General features: G+C 39.5%; 1 non-coding gene across 1 annotated transcript; it reads left to right on the forward strand.

Annotated features, from left to right (window-relative positions):
• The first annotated feature begins 8,807 nt into the window (after positions 1–8,807).
• LOC112304646 (small nucleolar RNA U13) lies at positions 8,808–8,911 on the forward strand. Its single transcript, XR_002974776.2, has one exon. It is a non-coding gene; the product is annotated as a small nucleolar RNA U13 (small nucleolar RNA).
• The last annotated feature ends 8,984 nt before the right edge of the window (positions 8,912–17,895 follow it).

Raw genomic sequence — 17,895 nt, forward strand, 5'->3', positions numbered from 1 at the left:
ACAGTTCCATCTGTTTCAATCTAAGATATGATACACAGTCACGTCTTCTGGTTTTTGCTTTCAGAATATCTCCTGCATACACTTCCTCTCCTCCCTTTCCAAAGCTTTACTTCAGGTGTTCAGTGTTTCTGCTTCAGACTATCAGAGAAGCCTGGCAGTGCTCAGCACTCACAGACCAAATGGTCCCATTTCATGAAAATATTTGGTTACACCCCCTTTACTACCCTGAAACAGAAGTCATAAGTAACATAATCTACCTGAACATGTGTAAAGGAAAAATGGAATCAAAGAAGTTTATAATAGTATAACACATACTTCAGTACACGAAGGCTCGACATACCCACATTGGAAAACAGAATTAAGTGGGCCCCGGTGAAAAGAATCATCGTGAATGCGACGGCTGCCGCTGCAGCCACTGTGGGCATGTTCTCGCAGTGACTCAAATATTGAGAGTGATATCGATGTTGATGACATAATTTTCCAATAAGGTGAAAACTCATGGTAACGTTCTGACCCAAACAAAGTACAATCTCCCCCACGGGTGCAGAGGTTGAATTCCTGAAAAATTCAGTATATACTAAAATCATGTCAAAAAGTCCTTTGAGTTTTATATGTCAATGTTTAGCAGGGCATTTGAAGACGGTGTGGGACACAGGCACCATCTTCAATCCCCAGCATTGCAGGATGCTTGGCACCCCCAAGTTCCCATCCACTAACTGCCAGAAGTGCCCCAAACAGTTGCAACCGCCAACAGAACCCTCCACAGATTTCCAAAACATACCTTGGCAGCTGATAACATTTCCACTAGGAATCCCTACAAACCTTAATTTATTTATTTTATTTTTTACTTACACAGGCAATACACTTCTCCTTGCAAAAAATGAAGATACGACAGGTGAAACTTGTCGAAGAGGTAAATCCTCTTTGACTTCTACCCCCATCCTGGTCTATCTAACTCTCATCCCCAGAGGTAACCATGGTCAATTGCTTAGTATGTATCATTTCAGTACTTTTACTACATATTAAATTACAATTTATATGGTAGATATTATTAGTTGGATTTTGTCACCTCAAAAATTCACATATTTAAGGACCTAGTACCTGAGAATATAATCTTATTTTGGAATAGGGTAGTTTGACTAACTAATTAACTATGTAATTAGGTTAAAATGAGGTTATGCTGGAGTAGGGTGGGCCTCTAATCCAATATGACTGGTGTCCTTCATATAAAGAAGAAATTTGGACAAAGGTATACACACAAATTGAGCACCATATGAAGACGAAGACAGAAATAGGAATGATGTTTTGCAAGCCAAGAAATGGCAAAGATGGCCAGCAAACCACCAGAAGCTAGTAGAGGGACAGGATCTCCCTCCCAGCCTCAAAAGGAGCCAACCCTGACAACACCTTGATCTTGGACTTCCAGCCTCCAGAGCTAGGAGAAATTCTTTTCTGTTGTTTAAGCCACTCAGTTTGTATTCTTCCTTATGGTAGCCCAAGCATGTTAATCCAGTACCCTTCTGTGTTTTGGGGTTTTAGGTAACAGACAAACCGTCAGAATTAAGATGAACTGAGGAGGAGCAACACTTGCAGGCTGCTGCTGGGTGGATGAGCCGAGAGACCCACCCCCTCTGGAGAGATGTCAGTCAGGCCAAACCTGAAGACAAGTGCACTGCAGACTCTTGCATACAAACTGTCTTTCTGGTGAACCCCATCTCATAATGAAAGGACTTACCTATTAAATTAATTTGTAATCAAGTTGTTTCTATCAAAAAAAGTTGTAATTATTCCTTTGAGACTTTTTCAAGTAACAGGTTTGTTTGAGAAATGAAAAATACTAAATAAATAATGATAAAAATAACTTGAAGCTTATCCTAGAGCATGACAGACTTTTAACTGGCTGCAATTTATAGCCTGTCTGACTGGGAGAAACAGGCTCTCCAGCTATCTCGTTCTGGATCCTTCCCGACACCTTTCATAAGCATGCCTGATGAAACGGGTTCCAACGCGCAGCTGAGAATGTAGTGCGTGACATACTATCAACGTAAATGAACGAACAGCTCAAAATCACGCGCACTGCAAGAAATATCAGACCTTTTAATAACCAGTTCGTAAAGCAATGCATTTAAAATACTTTGCAAACTGGAAAGGCAATTAAAAGGGTCTTTTATTCCACCGTGCCAAATATTACAGGCTTTAATTTTTAATGAGAGTTGCTTATTGCATCTAGGATTTAGCCAAAGACATTTGGCTTGAGCAAAAACTAGGCAAAGCACTGCTAAAATGACTATATTCCATTTAGTACCTCTAAGACTTTCGGTGATGATGGAGTATTGTGAAAGCAGGGCTTGTGGAATCTGAGTCTTTTTGCAGTATTTTTCCTTGAACTGTCTACAGAAATGTTCCTGTGTGCTTTTAAAAATTTATACTTTCAACAGAAATTTTTGAATGTAAAAATATTGTCAACTTTCTACAAGTTAAAGTAGTTTCAGCTAATAGATGTCAATATTAGATTGTTCTTTATTCAAAACAAAGTATGTTTGTGTGTAAACAATACAGATTCATATTTTATCACAGAATTGTTCAATTACCCTGCATGCCTGATATAATAGAGATGTAAACATATATAGTTTTATCAATGTACATGAAAAGGACAATTTGTAAATCAAAATATGAACACTCCTTTTTATGTATTTTTAAAGTGCGTTCTTGGTGTCATTTAACAATGCAGAGACTATTACCATACTTAGTGTTTCTCTTATGTTTATTTGTCACACCTATTTGTCATTTATGACCTTGTCTGGCATAAGTAAAGCAATTTTGCCATTCAGCAAGATAATCACATGGTGGTCTAAAGAAGCATTAAGTATTTTGTCCAGCTTAGCAGTTTGAAAAAAATGATCACTCTGTCGCTGTGTGACGCCATTGGGAGTTACATAGGATCCAACCAGCAAACAGACCCCACTCCTACTGTAACAGTTTTCTGGGTGCAATGTCTTTAATGAAAGCTCTTTGCATGCTGCATTTCATAATCACAATTAGCTCTGATCAAAGTCCATGAGTTCTGCTTTTGTCTTTGTTTTTGAGCAACATGTTTAACAATTCAACATGAGCTCACCAGCTTGTCTCTTTTACCCAGACGTCCTCAGACATCCTTAACATACTTTGCTTTTCCTGGCCCCTCTCCCTGCCACGCTCTTCCACCTACCCTCTTTCACCTTCTCCTTCTTTTTTTGCCTCAAGTAACTTCATCATCTCTGCCTCAGGGAAATCCTTCTGGGCCTTCTGCTCACTAGATGAGCCCCCATATCCCCAAACCTTCTCATGACGCCATTATCTCTTCTTTGCACCCCACAGCTGTAATGTCACGTTGATTTGTCTGAGCATGCAGCTAACACTGTCTCTGCTCCTGGTGTGTAAGCTCTGTAAGCTCAGGGGCTTTGTTTTATTTTGTTCACCTGATATCCAGTGGAGTGCCTGGCCCAAAGTAGGCAATTACTAAATTCACTTAACAAATATTGGTGAATACATGGATGAGAGACAGTGTTATGAAGTAAGCATTTTAGTTTGAAAGCGTATGTTGAAGGATTTACTAGTATGAAAAAAAAATGACATTTTGCCAAGTATCCACTTGTGCCTCTCAAAATCAGCTATGTGTCCAATGGATTGACCACAGACCAACCCACATGCCCAAGGGCAGAATGCGTGGGTGTTTTTTAAACAATCAGGAGCACTGCCACATGGAAGGACCACTAGATTTCAGCACACATGATGAAGGCCTTGAGCAAAAGGGAGTTCAGATGTTGATTCTCTTTTGCATATTTTTCATTCATTCAAAACCGAGGATCAGAGCACTGGCTCCGCACTAGAACGTGCCAGTGATGGAGGCAGATGATTTTCCTGGCATTCTCTTGCACCAGTTCTCAGTGTGTGGTTCTGGACTGTTTGCCTCAGCATCCCTGGGGTAGTTATTAAAATGTACCTTCTCAGCCTCCACTGTAGACAGACTAAGAGCAAACACTTCAGAGTGAGACTGGAGAAATCTTAAACTCAAAGAAAGCCCCTCTGTCGCTCCTACGGCCATTGGAAACCCAGAAAGGGCGTATATGAACCCAGTGTCCATCACTTCTCCTAGGGCAGGTTAGAACAAAATGGCCCCACATTTTCATGAGTCTTCATTTAGTTGTATGGTGCCCATTGTTCAACAAGGCGGCATGGTGGCTCATAATTTCCTGTTGTGTCATCTAGTTTCTTACAACAGTTGTCTGCACATGGGTTCCTTGAAGTGCTAGGTCAGGTGACAGCTGACACAGGGAGATCATAATGGCCCAGGGGACAGACAGACATCCCTCAGCTACTGGCTTGAGATGTGTGATCCTGGACATTTCACTGCACTGCTCTTGGCTAATAAAATGAAGACTAAAATTGTTTTGCAATAGACTGAGACGACTACCTGGAACACTGCAAACTTCCTAAGACAATGCCAATTATACAATAAGTACTTAAATACTGTTGATGCTCATTATCATTATTAATTGGGAAACTTAATGTTTTCTAAAATACAAAAGACAGGATTCAAGTACAAGTCTGCTTTTTTAGGTGACCTTTGGAGAAAAAGTCCCTTTTATCCCAAATGACCAAGCACATAGAATGAAGGTAGTAAAACTAAGCAAAGGTGTTACTATGTGAAAGGAAATAGGAGGGCAATTTCCATAGCCTTCATCCCTCCTGCTGATAAGCTTAACATAACCCTACTGGGAGGGCAATTAAGACTTCCTATCAGCCACCATCCCAGTAGGAAATAAAAGTTTATCTGATGATTCAGGTAAAGATATTTAATGAAGGCACTCCTTGCAGAGAAGCAAGATTAAGAGCAAGAAGAAGAGATATTGAGAAACCTTGAGACTTGTACCAGCAGAAGTCTGTTACCAGCTCCTTTAGGATGGAGGGACAAGGAGGACATACAGCATATTGGAGCCCATGGAGAGCTGGGTTTTAGCTGGAGCAGCAGACGTGGTGAGGCACAGATAATACTGGAGTTGTGGCAACAAACAGGGAGGAAACAGAAGAAATACTCGGACCCCTCTTTTCTCCTATCCTCCTCTCTGCTGATAGTGCCCCCTATTGGCTAAATTCAAGCAGAAACCAGCAAGGGCCAAGCTACTTGTGGGAGTGCTGAGATGTGTAGCACAGAACAGAAAGGGGAGAAGGGATGGCAAGGGGAGAAGGACAGCTCACACTCTTTGCTGAGGTGTCTATATGAGAATATTCTCTTTCTGAGAGAGCTTTCTTAGTTTTACCCTAAGCACAGAACAGCATCACAGCAGATTCTGTTGGAGAGCACAATCTTTGATCCATTTCATTAGAAAGACCTGAAAATAATCCAGAATTGGAACAGTGCCAGGCAAGTCAAAATCTGAGTAAAAATCACTGAAAGTGCTTTTATCACTATTTTAAAATCTGTCTTGTTTCAAAATATGCTTAAGGTAAACTTACATTATTGTCACATGTATTCAATTTTCTCTTGAGAAGCTTTATCTCTTTTGCAATTTTTCTTCTACCATATGGACTCAAGAACATGTTTCCTATAGTTAGGCAGGAAATGAGAGAAAACTAAGACAGAAATAACGCATGACCTTTTTTCAGGGTACCTTGATAATTTATGGTATGTCACCTCCAGTACTGATTGGAGTACATCATATATTGTAAGGTGCATACTTTCTTAGATTTTTTAATAACTCTGAAGACTAAAAGAGGTTATTCTCCTATCCATATAGTCTAGAAGGATGGGGTTGCCATTTCTCACTGATAGCATATCTATGTAATACAGTTGGGTCTTTCATTTGGCAACCTCTAGCTAATCCTAAATTGCTCAGGATGGTATGGAAACTTGATGCTAAACTACTCAGGGGTGGAGAAGTCTTCGTTTTTTGTTTTGCTTCTGTATATATAAGTTGAGAAGCACCGAGGCCTGCAGGGTTGAGGAGTGTGAAAGAGAAGATTCTCTAGATGGTAGATAAAGAATGAGCTTAGAGAGGGTTCACTGTCATTATTCTCTTTGGCTGAGAAGTGAGGTAACCGGTGAAGCTCAAATACCAGGTCCTTTATAGAAAGTCCTTTAAGTACCTTTTGCCGACTAACCTTTTGGGATGACTACTTTGAGCTTATTGACTATATATTATTAGGGCACTCGAGTTCCAGCCAGTATATAACTACCTAAACCAGACAGACGCCAGTGTTCTTGTCTGCTGGGCTGTGAATTTCAGTTCAGGCTCTTGGCAGTCTGACATAGTTTTCTGGTCATGTCTTAACACCTTAATAATCTGGGCTGGGCTACTAAGGGAAGAAATCTGCTAAAATGCTGTGTTCCCATCAACACAAGTATGCTCATAGTATTGAATGAAGCTACTGACATCTTAGAGATAAGTTAGCTATCTCCAAGAATTAGATCCTCAACATTAATAGTTAGGGAGAGATCATGAATTTTTAAGGCAGAGAATTGAATAATGGGGGCATAGTGAATCCTACAACTTTATTGCATCCTATGGTGTATGTGCTTCCCAAAGTTTTCCTTTCATTTTGATGCTTTCAATGCATTTTCATAGTATCAATGAGGGGTGGTTGGAAAAGCAAAAGTTCAGTGTCAGTCTCTTACTTAGGAAGCAAGAAGGCAGTTTTAGGAAGTATTGATGCTTCCCTGGTTCTGAGGAACACACCCAACTGACTCAGAGCAAAAGAGCACGAGATAGTCAGAATCAAGTCATAAATGTCAGATGAATTTTTCCCGGCTCCAAAACCTTCACAGACTCATTGCTCTTTGTGGTACAGGTTCCAAGTGCTTCAGTTTAGTACCCAAGGTCCTCCTTTCTCCAGCCACACTTGACTCGCCATCACAGTTAGGCTGTTAGCAGCTCCTTCAACTACATGCCTACCTCACTGTCTCTCAACTTCCCCTCAAAGTAGCTCATGTTTTTTCTGCTATCAATAACACCGTCTCATTTCTCCTTTGCCCATCCAGTTGCTACCCATTCCTTTCATGGACTAACCTAGCTGATGTGCCTTCAGGTAAGGCTTTAGGATGGAAAGAGGGCATTTCTGGCCAAAATGGAGGCATAAGTAGATACACTTTGCCTCCTTGCACAACCAAAAGAGGATAACAACAAATGTGGAAACAAAAAACAACCAGAACTGCCAGAAAATCAAACTATACAGAAGTGTGAGAACCAAGTAGTTAAATAAGAAACATTCAGCCAGAGTGGTAGGATGGGTGGAGACTGGCAGCCGGGGAGGAGAGGATGCATGGAGAGGAAGCAGCTGGAGGTGACAAGGCAAAGGCTGGCAGACTGGATGGTCCCACATTTGCATGCTGATAAACCAGGAAAACAACTGGGGAGCGAGACAGATGGAGCAACCCAGGGTCCCAGTGTGGGAAAAGAAAACATCAAAAGCTCTGACTGTAAAACCTATGGGAGTTGCAGCAGTGGGAAAAACTCCCAGTCCCACAGGAGAGTTCATTGGAGAGACCCACAGGGTCCTAGAACATACAGAAAACCACCCACCGGGGAATCAGCGCCAGAAAGGCCCAATTTGCTTGTGGGAAGTGGGGGAAGTGACTGAAATCTGAAGGAGAGCTGAGCAAGAGGCATTGTTCCCTCTCAAACCCCTCACCCACATACAGCACTGTAAGGCAGTGATGTGGGTTGCCCTCCTGGCAAATACCTAAGGCTCCACCCCTTACAATGTAACTGGTGCACCGAGACAAAGAAATATGGCTCAAATGAAAGAACAGATCAAAACTCCAAAAAAAGAACTAAGTAATGAAGAGATAGCCAACCTGTCAGATGCAGAGTTCAAAACACTGGTAATGAGGATACTCACAGAAATGGTTGAGTATGGTCACAAAATAGAGGGAAAAAATGAAGGCTGTGAAAAGTGAAATAAAGAAAGATATACAGTGAAGGGAAGGAAACCAGGACTCAAATCAACGATTTGGAACAGAAGGAAGAAATAAACATTCAACAGGAACAGAATGAAGAAACAAGAATTCAAAAAAATGAGGAGAGGCTTAGGAACCTCAGGAATAACTTTAAAGGTTTAACATCCAAATCATAGGGGAGTCAGAAGGAGAAGAGGAAGAGCAAGAAATTGAAAACTTATTTGAACAAATAATGGAGGAGAACTTTCCCAGTCTGGCAAAGGAAATAGACTTCCAGGAAGTCCAGGAAGCTCAGAGAGTCCCAAACAAGTTGGACCTAAGGAAGCACACACCAAGGCACACCATAATTACATTACCCAAAATGAAAGAGAACGAGATAATCTTAACAGCAGCAAGAGAAAAGGAAACAGTTACCTACAAAGGAGTACCCATAAGACCATCAGCTGATTTCTCAAAAGAAACCTTGCAGGCAAGAAGGGGCTGGCAAGAAGTAGTCAAAGCCATGAAAAGCAAGAACTTACAACCTAGATGACTCTATCCAGCAAAGCTATCATTTAGAATGGAAGGGCAGATAAAGTGCTTCCCAGATAAGGCAAAGTTAAAGTAGTTCATCATCACCAAGCCCTTATTATATGAAATGTTAAAGGGACTTATGTAAGTAAATGAAGATCATCAAAACTGTGAACAGTAAAATGACAACAAACTCACAACTATCAACAACTGAACCTAAAAACAAAAACAAAAGCAAATGAAGCAAACAGCTAGAACAGGAAGAGAATCAGAGAAATGGAGATCACATGGAGGGTTATCAGTGGGGAGGGGCAGGGGAAGAATGGGGGACAATGTACAGGGAATAAGAAGCATAAGTGGTATCCTTTTGTAGTTCATAGGCGTCATGATTGGGTGTCCACGCTCTTGTGTGACATGCGCCTCCCACAAACCTTGTTATGACACTGGCACATTAACCATCTGACATGAAAAAGAAAAAAAAGAAACATAAATGGCAGGTACAAAATAGACAGGGGGAGGTTAAGAATAGTATAGGAAATGGAGAAGCCAAAGAACTTATATGTACGACCCATGGACAGGATCTAAGGTGGGGAAATGCTGGTAGGAGGGGCAGTGCAGGGTGGAGGGGAACAAAGGGAAGAAAATAAATGCAGCAAATTTAATAGCATAATCAATAAAATATACTTTAAAAAGAAGGGAGGAAACAGGGAAGAGGAGCTGGCATTATTCAGTACCAAGGAACGGTACAATTGTTGTCTCAGTATGTCCTCGTACGCATCCTGTAACTGATGTTATCCCCTCACTTGATTTCTGAGAAAGGGGAGGTTCAGCAAGACTAAGTAATTTGGTCAAGATCACATGCTTCTAAGCAGCTAGTTTCAAATTCAGTTCCACATCTGGCCAGTACTGTCTGCTACCTCCCTGGGCTATAGGAGGCCTGAAGCTAATCTCTAAGTAAACAAGCATTTATTTACTCATACAGCTTGAGAGACCTTCAAACCCTTTCCAACCTCCAATAGCTAATCCAAGGCCATTAGTTTCTTTGTAAACATTTGACAGTAATACATGCCTGAACGTGATATTCAGGCAGTTTTCATTTTTTAAATAAGGTGAAGGATTTGTGATTATTTTTCTAAAATGATATAATGGAAGAATGGTTAATTTTGTTCATATTTAAACCTACTAATGAGTTGTTAGGGTTTATTTCGAGTGATTTGGCAGTCACAGTTCAGAAACGTAATTCCACATAATTCTATTACCAATGCCATTTTCTTAGACTTTAATGGGCTACACTTGATTTTTAAAGCCTGTCTATTTTAGGGCCTTGGTTGGCACCAGCAGCTAGTACTTCCTTCACAATGGAGTGAAACTGGCTCCGTGGAAGCAGGTGGGTTGCAGCTGTGTCTCCCACTGAGGTCTGGGGGGTGGGAGAGCCAGCCCTACAGGCTGCCTGTTAGAAATGAGTCATTTCAGGCCTTCTTCTGGAGAAACTCACACCAGGCTGCACACACACCAGACAAGAAGTTACCAAATCCTACCAGTCCGTCAGACATACTCTGAGATCCTTACCCACTGTGGTTGAGGATTTTTTTCTTTTAAGCTGCCTGAGGTGATGATGACTCATTGCAAGGTTAATGCATTTCACCTTTCACCAAAGCTACAGCCAAAATATTTTTCCACCTTTATGACTCACCCTTTTCCCAGGCCTGTTAAATTAATAGGAGTTTAAAGAAAATATACAGGGGAGGCTGAGGCAGTGCCCATCGTCTGCCTGATGAGCACCGATATGTCCCAGCAGTAACCTGGAGCTTCCCATGTTTTCCAGGTTCAGGTTTAACTTGGACTTCCGGACTCCAAAGGGTTCCAATGGAAAATGCATTCCAACTTTTAGAAAGATGCCTTTTCAGTTTTAAAGTTATAGAATTTCTCTAGTTACTGTGAAACACGAGTCTACTTGATTAAAAAAAAAAGCATATCCATTATGAATCAACCAGGGATCATTTTTAATTATGGTGGATCAGTAAATCCAAATCTTTAGAGAGCCTTTCAACATCCACTCTAATCTACCTTGGCGGTGTGTCCCTCCCTAAACTTGTCTCCTACCAGTTTCCTGTGCTTATTCTTTTTTACAACTTAGCTCGTGATTGATATATTTCATTACTTCTAGAAAATTCTCAACCTTCATTTCTTTGAGAAAATTTTTTCCTCTCTTCCTTTTCTTTTTTCTCCATTACTTCTGTATCTGCTCCTATTAGAGCTCCTATTAGATACATATCAGACCTTCTCACTGCCCTTCCCACTCTCCCTGTCTTTCATATTCTCCACCTCTTTTTGTTCTGCATTTTGTGTGATTTCTTTGAATCTATATTACAATTTTGACAGAGTCTAAACTGCTCTTGAAATGTCCCAGTGAATTTTTAAAACAACTTTATGGAGATATAATTTACATGTATAATTTACACAATGCATATAATTTACATATATAAATTCAACCATTTTAAATTTAGAGTTCAATGACTTTTAGTAAATGTATCCAGTTGTGCAATTATCACCATAATCCAGCCTCAGAATATTTCTATATCCCCATAAAATGGCTCATGACCATTTATGGTTGATTCCTATCCCCACTGTCAGCCCTAGGAAACCACTAATCTCTTCTGTCTCTCTAGGTATGCCTTCTATGGACATCTCATATAAATGGTCTTCTATACAGTATGTGGTCTTTTGTGTTTGGTTACTGTCGTTTAGCATAATGTTTTTGAGGTTCACTTATACTGTAGCATATTTCAGTAGTTTTTTTATTGCCGAATAGAATTCCATTACGTGGATGTACCACTGTTGTTTATCCATTCATCTGTTATCCAAAGAGCTTTCAATGTCAAAGACTTTCCATTTTCAGTAAGTTCTATCTGATTCTATTTCAAGTTGTGTTGGACAATTATATTTGATCTAGTTTTTTTCTTATAATTGCTTCATGATTTCATTTTAATTTTCTAGGCAGTTTCTAATAATTCCATAGTGATGTTTTTGATTATGTGATTCTGCCTGTGTTTCTTCTTACATTTGCTTTTAGCTCCTATTTTGTGGGAATCTTATTTAGTCTGGATTGAGGGTTTCCTGGTTGGTCCCCAGGACAACCTTTTTTCAGGTTAATTTTTTGGTTTGGAGTTTCCTGGACCATGCTGGTAGTGTAAAAGTGAAAACCAGACCACAGAAGTGCAGCTGTGTGCTTAAAAATTTTCACAAAGGACTTTTTTCTCTCAAGTGAGAGGACAGGAGGTGACAGATGTTTCCTTACGTTCTGCCTTTTCTGGTTTGTTCTAACCCACTGTTTCCAATGAGGCTTCTTCCTGGATTGGCATAGTTCTGGGTATGAAGGGGAATTGCAGTATGGAGGAGAACATTTCTTGGAATTCATAACACTTCCTTCCTTACTTTGCTAACATTTTTTTCTGGAAAATAATGCTTGACTGCCTAGGGAGATTTTAGAGAAATTATTGGCTACATACAAAAACTAAAAAATATGAATTAATTTTAATTCCATAATAGGTCCCTGTGGTTGCTATCTACCTTAAAGAAAGAATTAGAAGAAGGAAAACATTTCATTCTATTCACCAAACATCATAGTTAATGCTATTTTGACATGAAATCTTTGTTTACCTAGTGCACTAGGTGTAACAGATTTGTCAAACTAGTTCTTCCTACTGGAAGTCCTGATTTAAACCTACTTTAAATCAACTTTAGTTGGCTCCATATCCTCACCCACAATGATTTTAATTCTCCAGAAATAATTACTTGGCTTTCCACTCAAGCTTTACCTTTATCTGTGGCTTTTAAAAATGTTGTCAAAGCTATTGGTACTATTCCACCATGAGACAAGAAAGCTCAGAGAGAAAAGAGTGTGTTGATTGGATATTTAAGATTTAGGAATTTTTACATCAATCATCTGAAGCTATTTTCTTGAGCAACTGAGCTGTTTTGTTGATTCCTCCTTAAACTTTAACTTTTCAAAGTCAGAGTTGGGCTAAGAGGGACAGATACAAATACATTACCTAACTCTGATGGGAAGGGATGAGGTTAATCCTTAATTTCTTCTTAGTCCTAATAATCACTTTTTATTCTCAATTAACTTCCTAAGCTTGGAGTCTTAGCATTTTTTGGTGGACAAGATATTTTGTTATTTTTCTCAAAGTGAAAAAGGTTTTATTTTAGTTATGGTTGTTAAAATAGTATAGTCAAACTGTTAAAAATTCCATCAATTATAGCAAAATGTAAAGTTAAAAATATCTCAATTTGGGTCACTTTGCAATAAATAGTGTTAACATTTTAGGGTATACCCTCTTAGGTTTTTTCCTATGCAATATAGACATTAATATGTAATATACTTATAGATTATAGTTAAAAATTGTATCATAGTATATATTGGATATACATAGTATTTTTTCACTCTGCTAGCTCATGCATATTTTTCAACATCTGAATAGGAGATGCTTATCATATTTGGACAGTAGCCCATAAAATTCCCTAGATTTTATGAGTGAATTTTAACCAGTTTCCTCTCAGTAGATCTGTACTTCTTCTCTATTACAAACATGACATATATTTTGTGTGTATTATTTTTTATCCACAGACAGTTTATATTCAGTGGAACTTAACTAATTATTTGTTGCCTTGAATGTTTTTTCCCTTATAAAAAACTGTAAGCATCCCCAGCCAATCACTCATGATCTACCCCTTTTACAGAACTTGTCCTGATGTTTTGGGGACCAGCAGGAAGGAATACAGATCTGGGTGTACTGTCACTACTGCATCTTACAGCTCACAGAATTATTTGTCCTCTTCCTCACTGGAATATACGCGTTCATCCGCAGGCACACACATACTGTGTACAGGCACACCCGTCCATGATTATGAACATTTTAGAAAAGTGAGGTTCTTCTTGACAACACTGATCAAATACATCCCAAACACACTGATTTTAACGTTTTATAGATGCTTTCCCATTTCAGTCTTACCTTTGGAAAGTACGTGAGAACTACCAATTTCAAATGTGAACAACAATTTGAGTGTTCTGAAAAAACAACAGATAGAAACACCAGCATGATAAATAAAACACATTTTAGCTTAGCTTTTCAGGAAATAATTTCATCTGGAAAAAATCATCTTTCAAGTTTTTCATTTTAGGGATGCAGATATTTAGTGCCATTGGTAAGGGGAAATACAGAGCCACAAAATATTGGGTTGGCCAAACAGTTCATGGGTTGTTTCCATAAGACGGCTGTAGCAGCGCTTAGTTGTCTTTAACTTCATTTGAAACAATTTTGTTGGGTTGCATTGTGACAACTGTCATATCAGCAAGCATTTAAAGAAATCAAAATCGGTGAATTTTTGTGTAGCCATTTTAATATTGAACATGGAATGGAAGAAAATATGCAACCTTTTTGGCATATTATGCTTTATTATTTCAAGAAAGGTAAAGATGCAACTGAAATGCAAAAAAAAAAAAAAGATGTGTGCAGTGTGTGGAGAAGGTGCTGTGACTGATCAAACGTGTCAAAAGTGGTTTGCGAAGTTTCATGCTGAACATTTCTTGCTGGATGGGTAGACCAGTTGAAGTTGGCAGCGATCAAACTGAGACCTTAATTGAGAACAATCAATGTTCTACCATGTGGGAGATAGCTGACATACTCAAAATCCCAAATTAATAAAGTTATCTGCGAAAATGAAAAATGTGTCATATTTTACAGAAAAAACTCCATAGGGATTTTTTGGCCAACCCAAGACTACATTTGTGCGGAGGCTCACAGCCCCTGAGTCCCTCGCACGTCTCTCATTAATAGAATAATGCAGTGATGACTTACGCCTGCCGAGCACTGTGTTCACATGCGTTTGCCTTTTGTTATGTATGATAATTCAGTGAGGGGAGCTGGGGGTCTTCCAATCCCCATTTTATAGAGGCGGGCCCTGATCCCAGAGAGGTAAACGACCTGTCCAAGGACACCTGCAGCCTGGGGCGGGACAGTCCCTGAGCCAGACTCCGGGGTTCTCTCCATCTCATCTGTTTGCTAGCGTAGGTGTCCTTGGTTAATTTATGACTCCATAAAGTCTTTTTGTTATGATAGTTTTCCCTTACTTCAGAGTATGGGTTCACAAGCACCATGTGGAATGAGATCATTTTCCTATAAAACATCTGTGAATAAAACTGTTTCACGACTGATTTGTTAGGTATCCATCAGGCATGTGTTTGCCTTTCGAGTCCTCTGCATTTTTAAATGTTCTAGGGGCCTGCTTAGGGGGAAAGAAAATTGTTTCTGACATGTGTTCATTTCAAATAATGTCGTCACTGGGCTGGTGAGTGTGCTAGACACATAGATCTTCCACCTCCATTTCTGCCCGTCCTTTCTGCTTATCTCTGAAGACCATTTTTCCACAGTTCTTTTATGAATCTATGTATTTTGTTACAAAATATAACAAATTGTGCTTTACTGGTAATCCTAAATCTTATATACGTTAAGCCATAACTACTGTTAACATTCAGATGTAGTTCTTCCATTTTTCTTTTAGTGTTTTCAATCCTTTTTTGTGCCTATATTTGTTTTGGGTTTGTTTTTTTAAATCCATGTCATATTGCATTTAAAAATAATTAGCTCTTGTTTTGAATTCTTTTAGTTTTTAAAAAATTAATTTATTTTCCAGTTCCAGTTTATGTACAATATTGTATCAGTTTCCAGTGTACAACATGGTGATTAGACAAACACATACCTTGTGAAGAGATCGCCCTGCCAAGTCTAGTGTCCATCTGACACCATACACAGTTCTACAGTATTATGGGCTCTGTTCCCTATGCTGCGCTTTACATTGCCATGGCTATTTTATAACTGGTAATTTGTACATCTTAATCTCCTTTACTTTTCTCACTTACTCCCCCAAACCTCCTGTATTCTGCTTTTTAAACTTAAAGTTATAGCATAAACATTTCCCAATGTCATTAAATAAATCAAAGTGTATCCTTATGGTGAACTATTATGCAACCGTGTTTATAAAAAACATTTACTTATTTTTCTATTTTAGGCCAAAGGTTGTTTAGGCAATACTGAAATGATGAAGGTAGGTAAACCTAGGTCATTTCCTGAAACTTTCTGGCAATTTATGTTTCCTTCGATGGCATATGAGAATACTTTTTTCATGGTCTGTTCTCAAAACCTTGTAGCCTTTAAATATTTTATTAAGAATCTGCCAATTTTATAAGCAAAAAATTTTTGTCTTTTTCTATTTTATACATCTATTGGACATAGACATGTTTGCTCTTCTGAATGTTTTACTATACATTTCTAGCTCCCTTGCTTTGTAGTGTTTTACATGTCTCTCATTTGTCCACTTCCCCCACCTCAGTGGGAAGGGAAGCTCACCCGGGCCCAGGCACTGTTGGTGAAGGTGTTCACTTGCACAGTCTCTGCTGCCTGTCCACTTGCTGGTCAGGAGGATGTTCTTCCACCTACAGCTCCCCAGTAAATTCAGCTGGACTGAGGAGGCATCTTCTTCCCTCCTTGTCTGCCTATTTTTCTGAAAAGTAAAAATACCCAAGTATACAACAAAACTCCCTTCCTCAGCATGCCCTGAAACTTTCTACAGTGTTTTACGTAGTAGGTCTACAGCTCCCACAATGCACTGTGTCATCACAGCCACTTTTTTGTAAGACCGTTTTGGGGGTTAAGAAATTACACTTTTATTCATGAGAAAGACAGATGAAAAGCAGAGAAATCTTCTAAAAAATGATACTGCTGCTATAGAAGGAGTGTTTTTAAGTTGGGTGGAGCTCTCATCTTTCAGTCAGAGGGCTGAGAGTAGGGGACACGCAGAGCCCCGGGCTCTCCTTTCCAGCGGCAGGGACAGTCTGTTTCAGGTGGCCAGACATGAGTCACACACTAGTCCGCCGTTCCTGAAGTACTGGAGATCTTCCCAAATTCTGACAGTAGGTTGGTTTCCAGTATCAGTTTCAATGTAAGGTGTTTTCCTCTTTCATTGTATATGTCTTTACAGATAGTTTGATTGGAATATCAGCAGGCGAGTTATAGCCATACTCTTTACTTTTTTTTTTTTTTTAATTAGAAGCTTCTACTCATGCATTTTAATGGCAATATCTGCCTTGCAGGACTACTACTCATACAAACATACCTTATATGTTTCCCTTGCTTTTAAAATGACGAGGCCTTTTTGCCACCCAGGAAGCATGTTCTGTAACAGCAGTTTGTAGAGCAGATGGTTTTTCACACTGACGTTCTCAGAAGAATCTGCCAAATAAGGGAGAGAATTGGTATTTTTTTTCCCTTTGAAACACCCACCATGTTCATTCATCACCCTCAAGGACACCAAACTCTCTGGACCGTGGCCCTTATGCCGTGTACGGTTTGTCTGGCTCTTGGATGTCAGAAGGTAAATAATAATACAACATCAAACATCTTTATTTTTAAAAAGTTCCCAGTCTGATAAAGAAAAATGATACCATTAATTCTAATTTTTATTTCTTTGATTATTTGCTAGTAATTTTTTCCTATAGTTTTGCCATTTTTATTTCTCATGAATTGTCTTGAAATAGCATTCCAGTGTCCTTATTTAGGAAGCGTGGTTCTGATCTGTCTTTTCATTAGCACCGGGGAGGATTCCACCCTGCAGTGCTGATAGTCCCCACCGTTCCCATTTTTTCTAGCCCCATCTGAAAAACCTACATGACATTTTCTAATCACTTTGCAACTCTCTACCTCTTTTCAAAAGCTTTCTTTGATTCACCCTACTTAAAAACTCACAGTCTGATTTCTGTTCTAGTTGTTCCTCTGATACTGCCTTATAAAAGACCATCCATGATGTCCCAAATCAGTGGAGTACCCTTACCTGTATCCTCTGTTACCCCTGTGCTGCAGCTTGTCAAGGCTGGGCAGGTCCACTGTAGCTTCTGGGAGATAGAAGAATATGCATGGAGCCATGGAGATGCTTGACATGCCTTTATTCACGGGTGGGTGAGACACACCTACTGTCTTTTCCTACTACAGGTGAACAAAGCCAGCAAAAAGCCAGAAAATTATATAACATAGCACAATTCTATGCATGTGAACCCACTTCATGTTACGGGAACAGTTTATCAGACCCAGTTTCAAGACTATGAGAACACTACTTATCAGCCCTTTCAAGGCTATGGGAACACTGCTTCCCTTAGTTACCCAGACACCTGGGTGAGGAAGCCAGCCTGCCTCCACTTACCCTACAGCCCCTTTGTGACATTTGGTACTTGTCATTGTGTCTGCTTCACATGGAAGCTGTGTCCCTTTTCGGCATCTGTGATCTTGATTCTGCTCCTGAGGGAGATTGACGACATTGTGGGAAGAGTCAGGGTCACAGTGCAGCCACTAACTCCTATATGGTGTTCAGCCAGATGCAAACCAACTTCAAGTTTA

Source organism: Desmodus rotundus, chromosome 1, assembly GCF_022682495.2.
Source record: "Desmodus rotundus isolate HL8 chromosome 1, HLdesRot8A.1, whole genome shotgun sequence".
In the NCBI taxonomy this organism is placed as follows: Eukaryota; Metazoa; Chordata; class Mammalia; order Chiroptera; family Phyllostomidae; genus Desmodus; species Desmodus rotundus.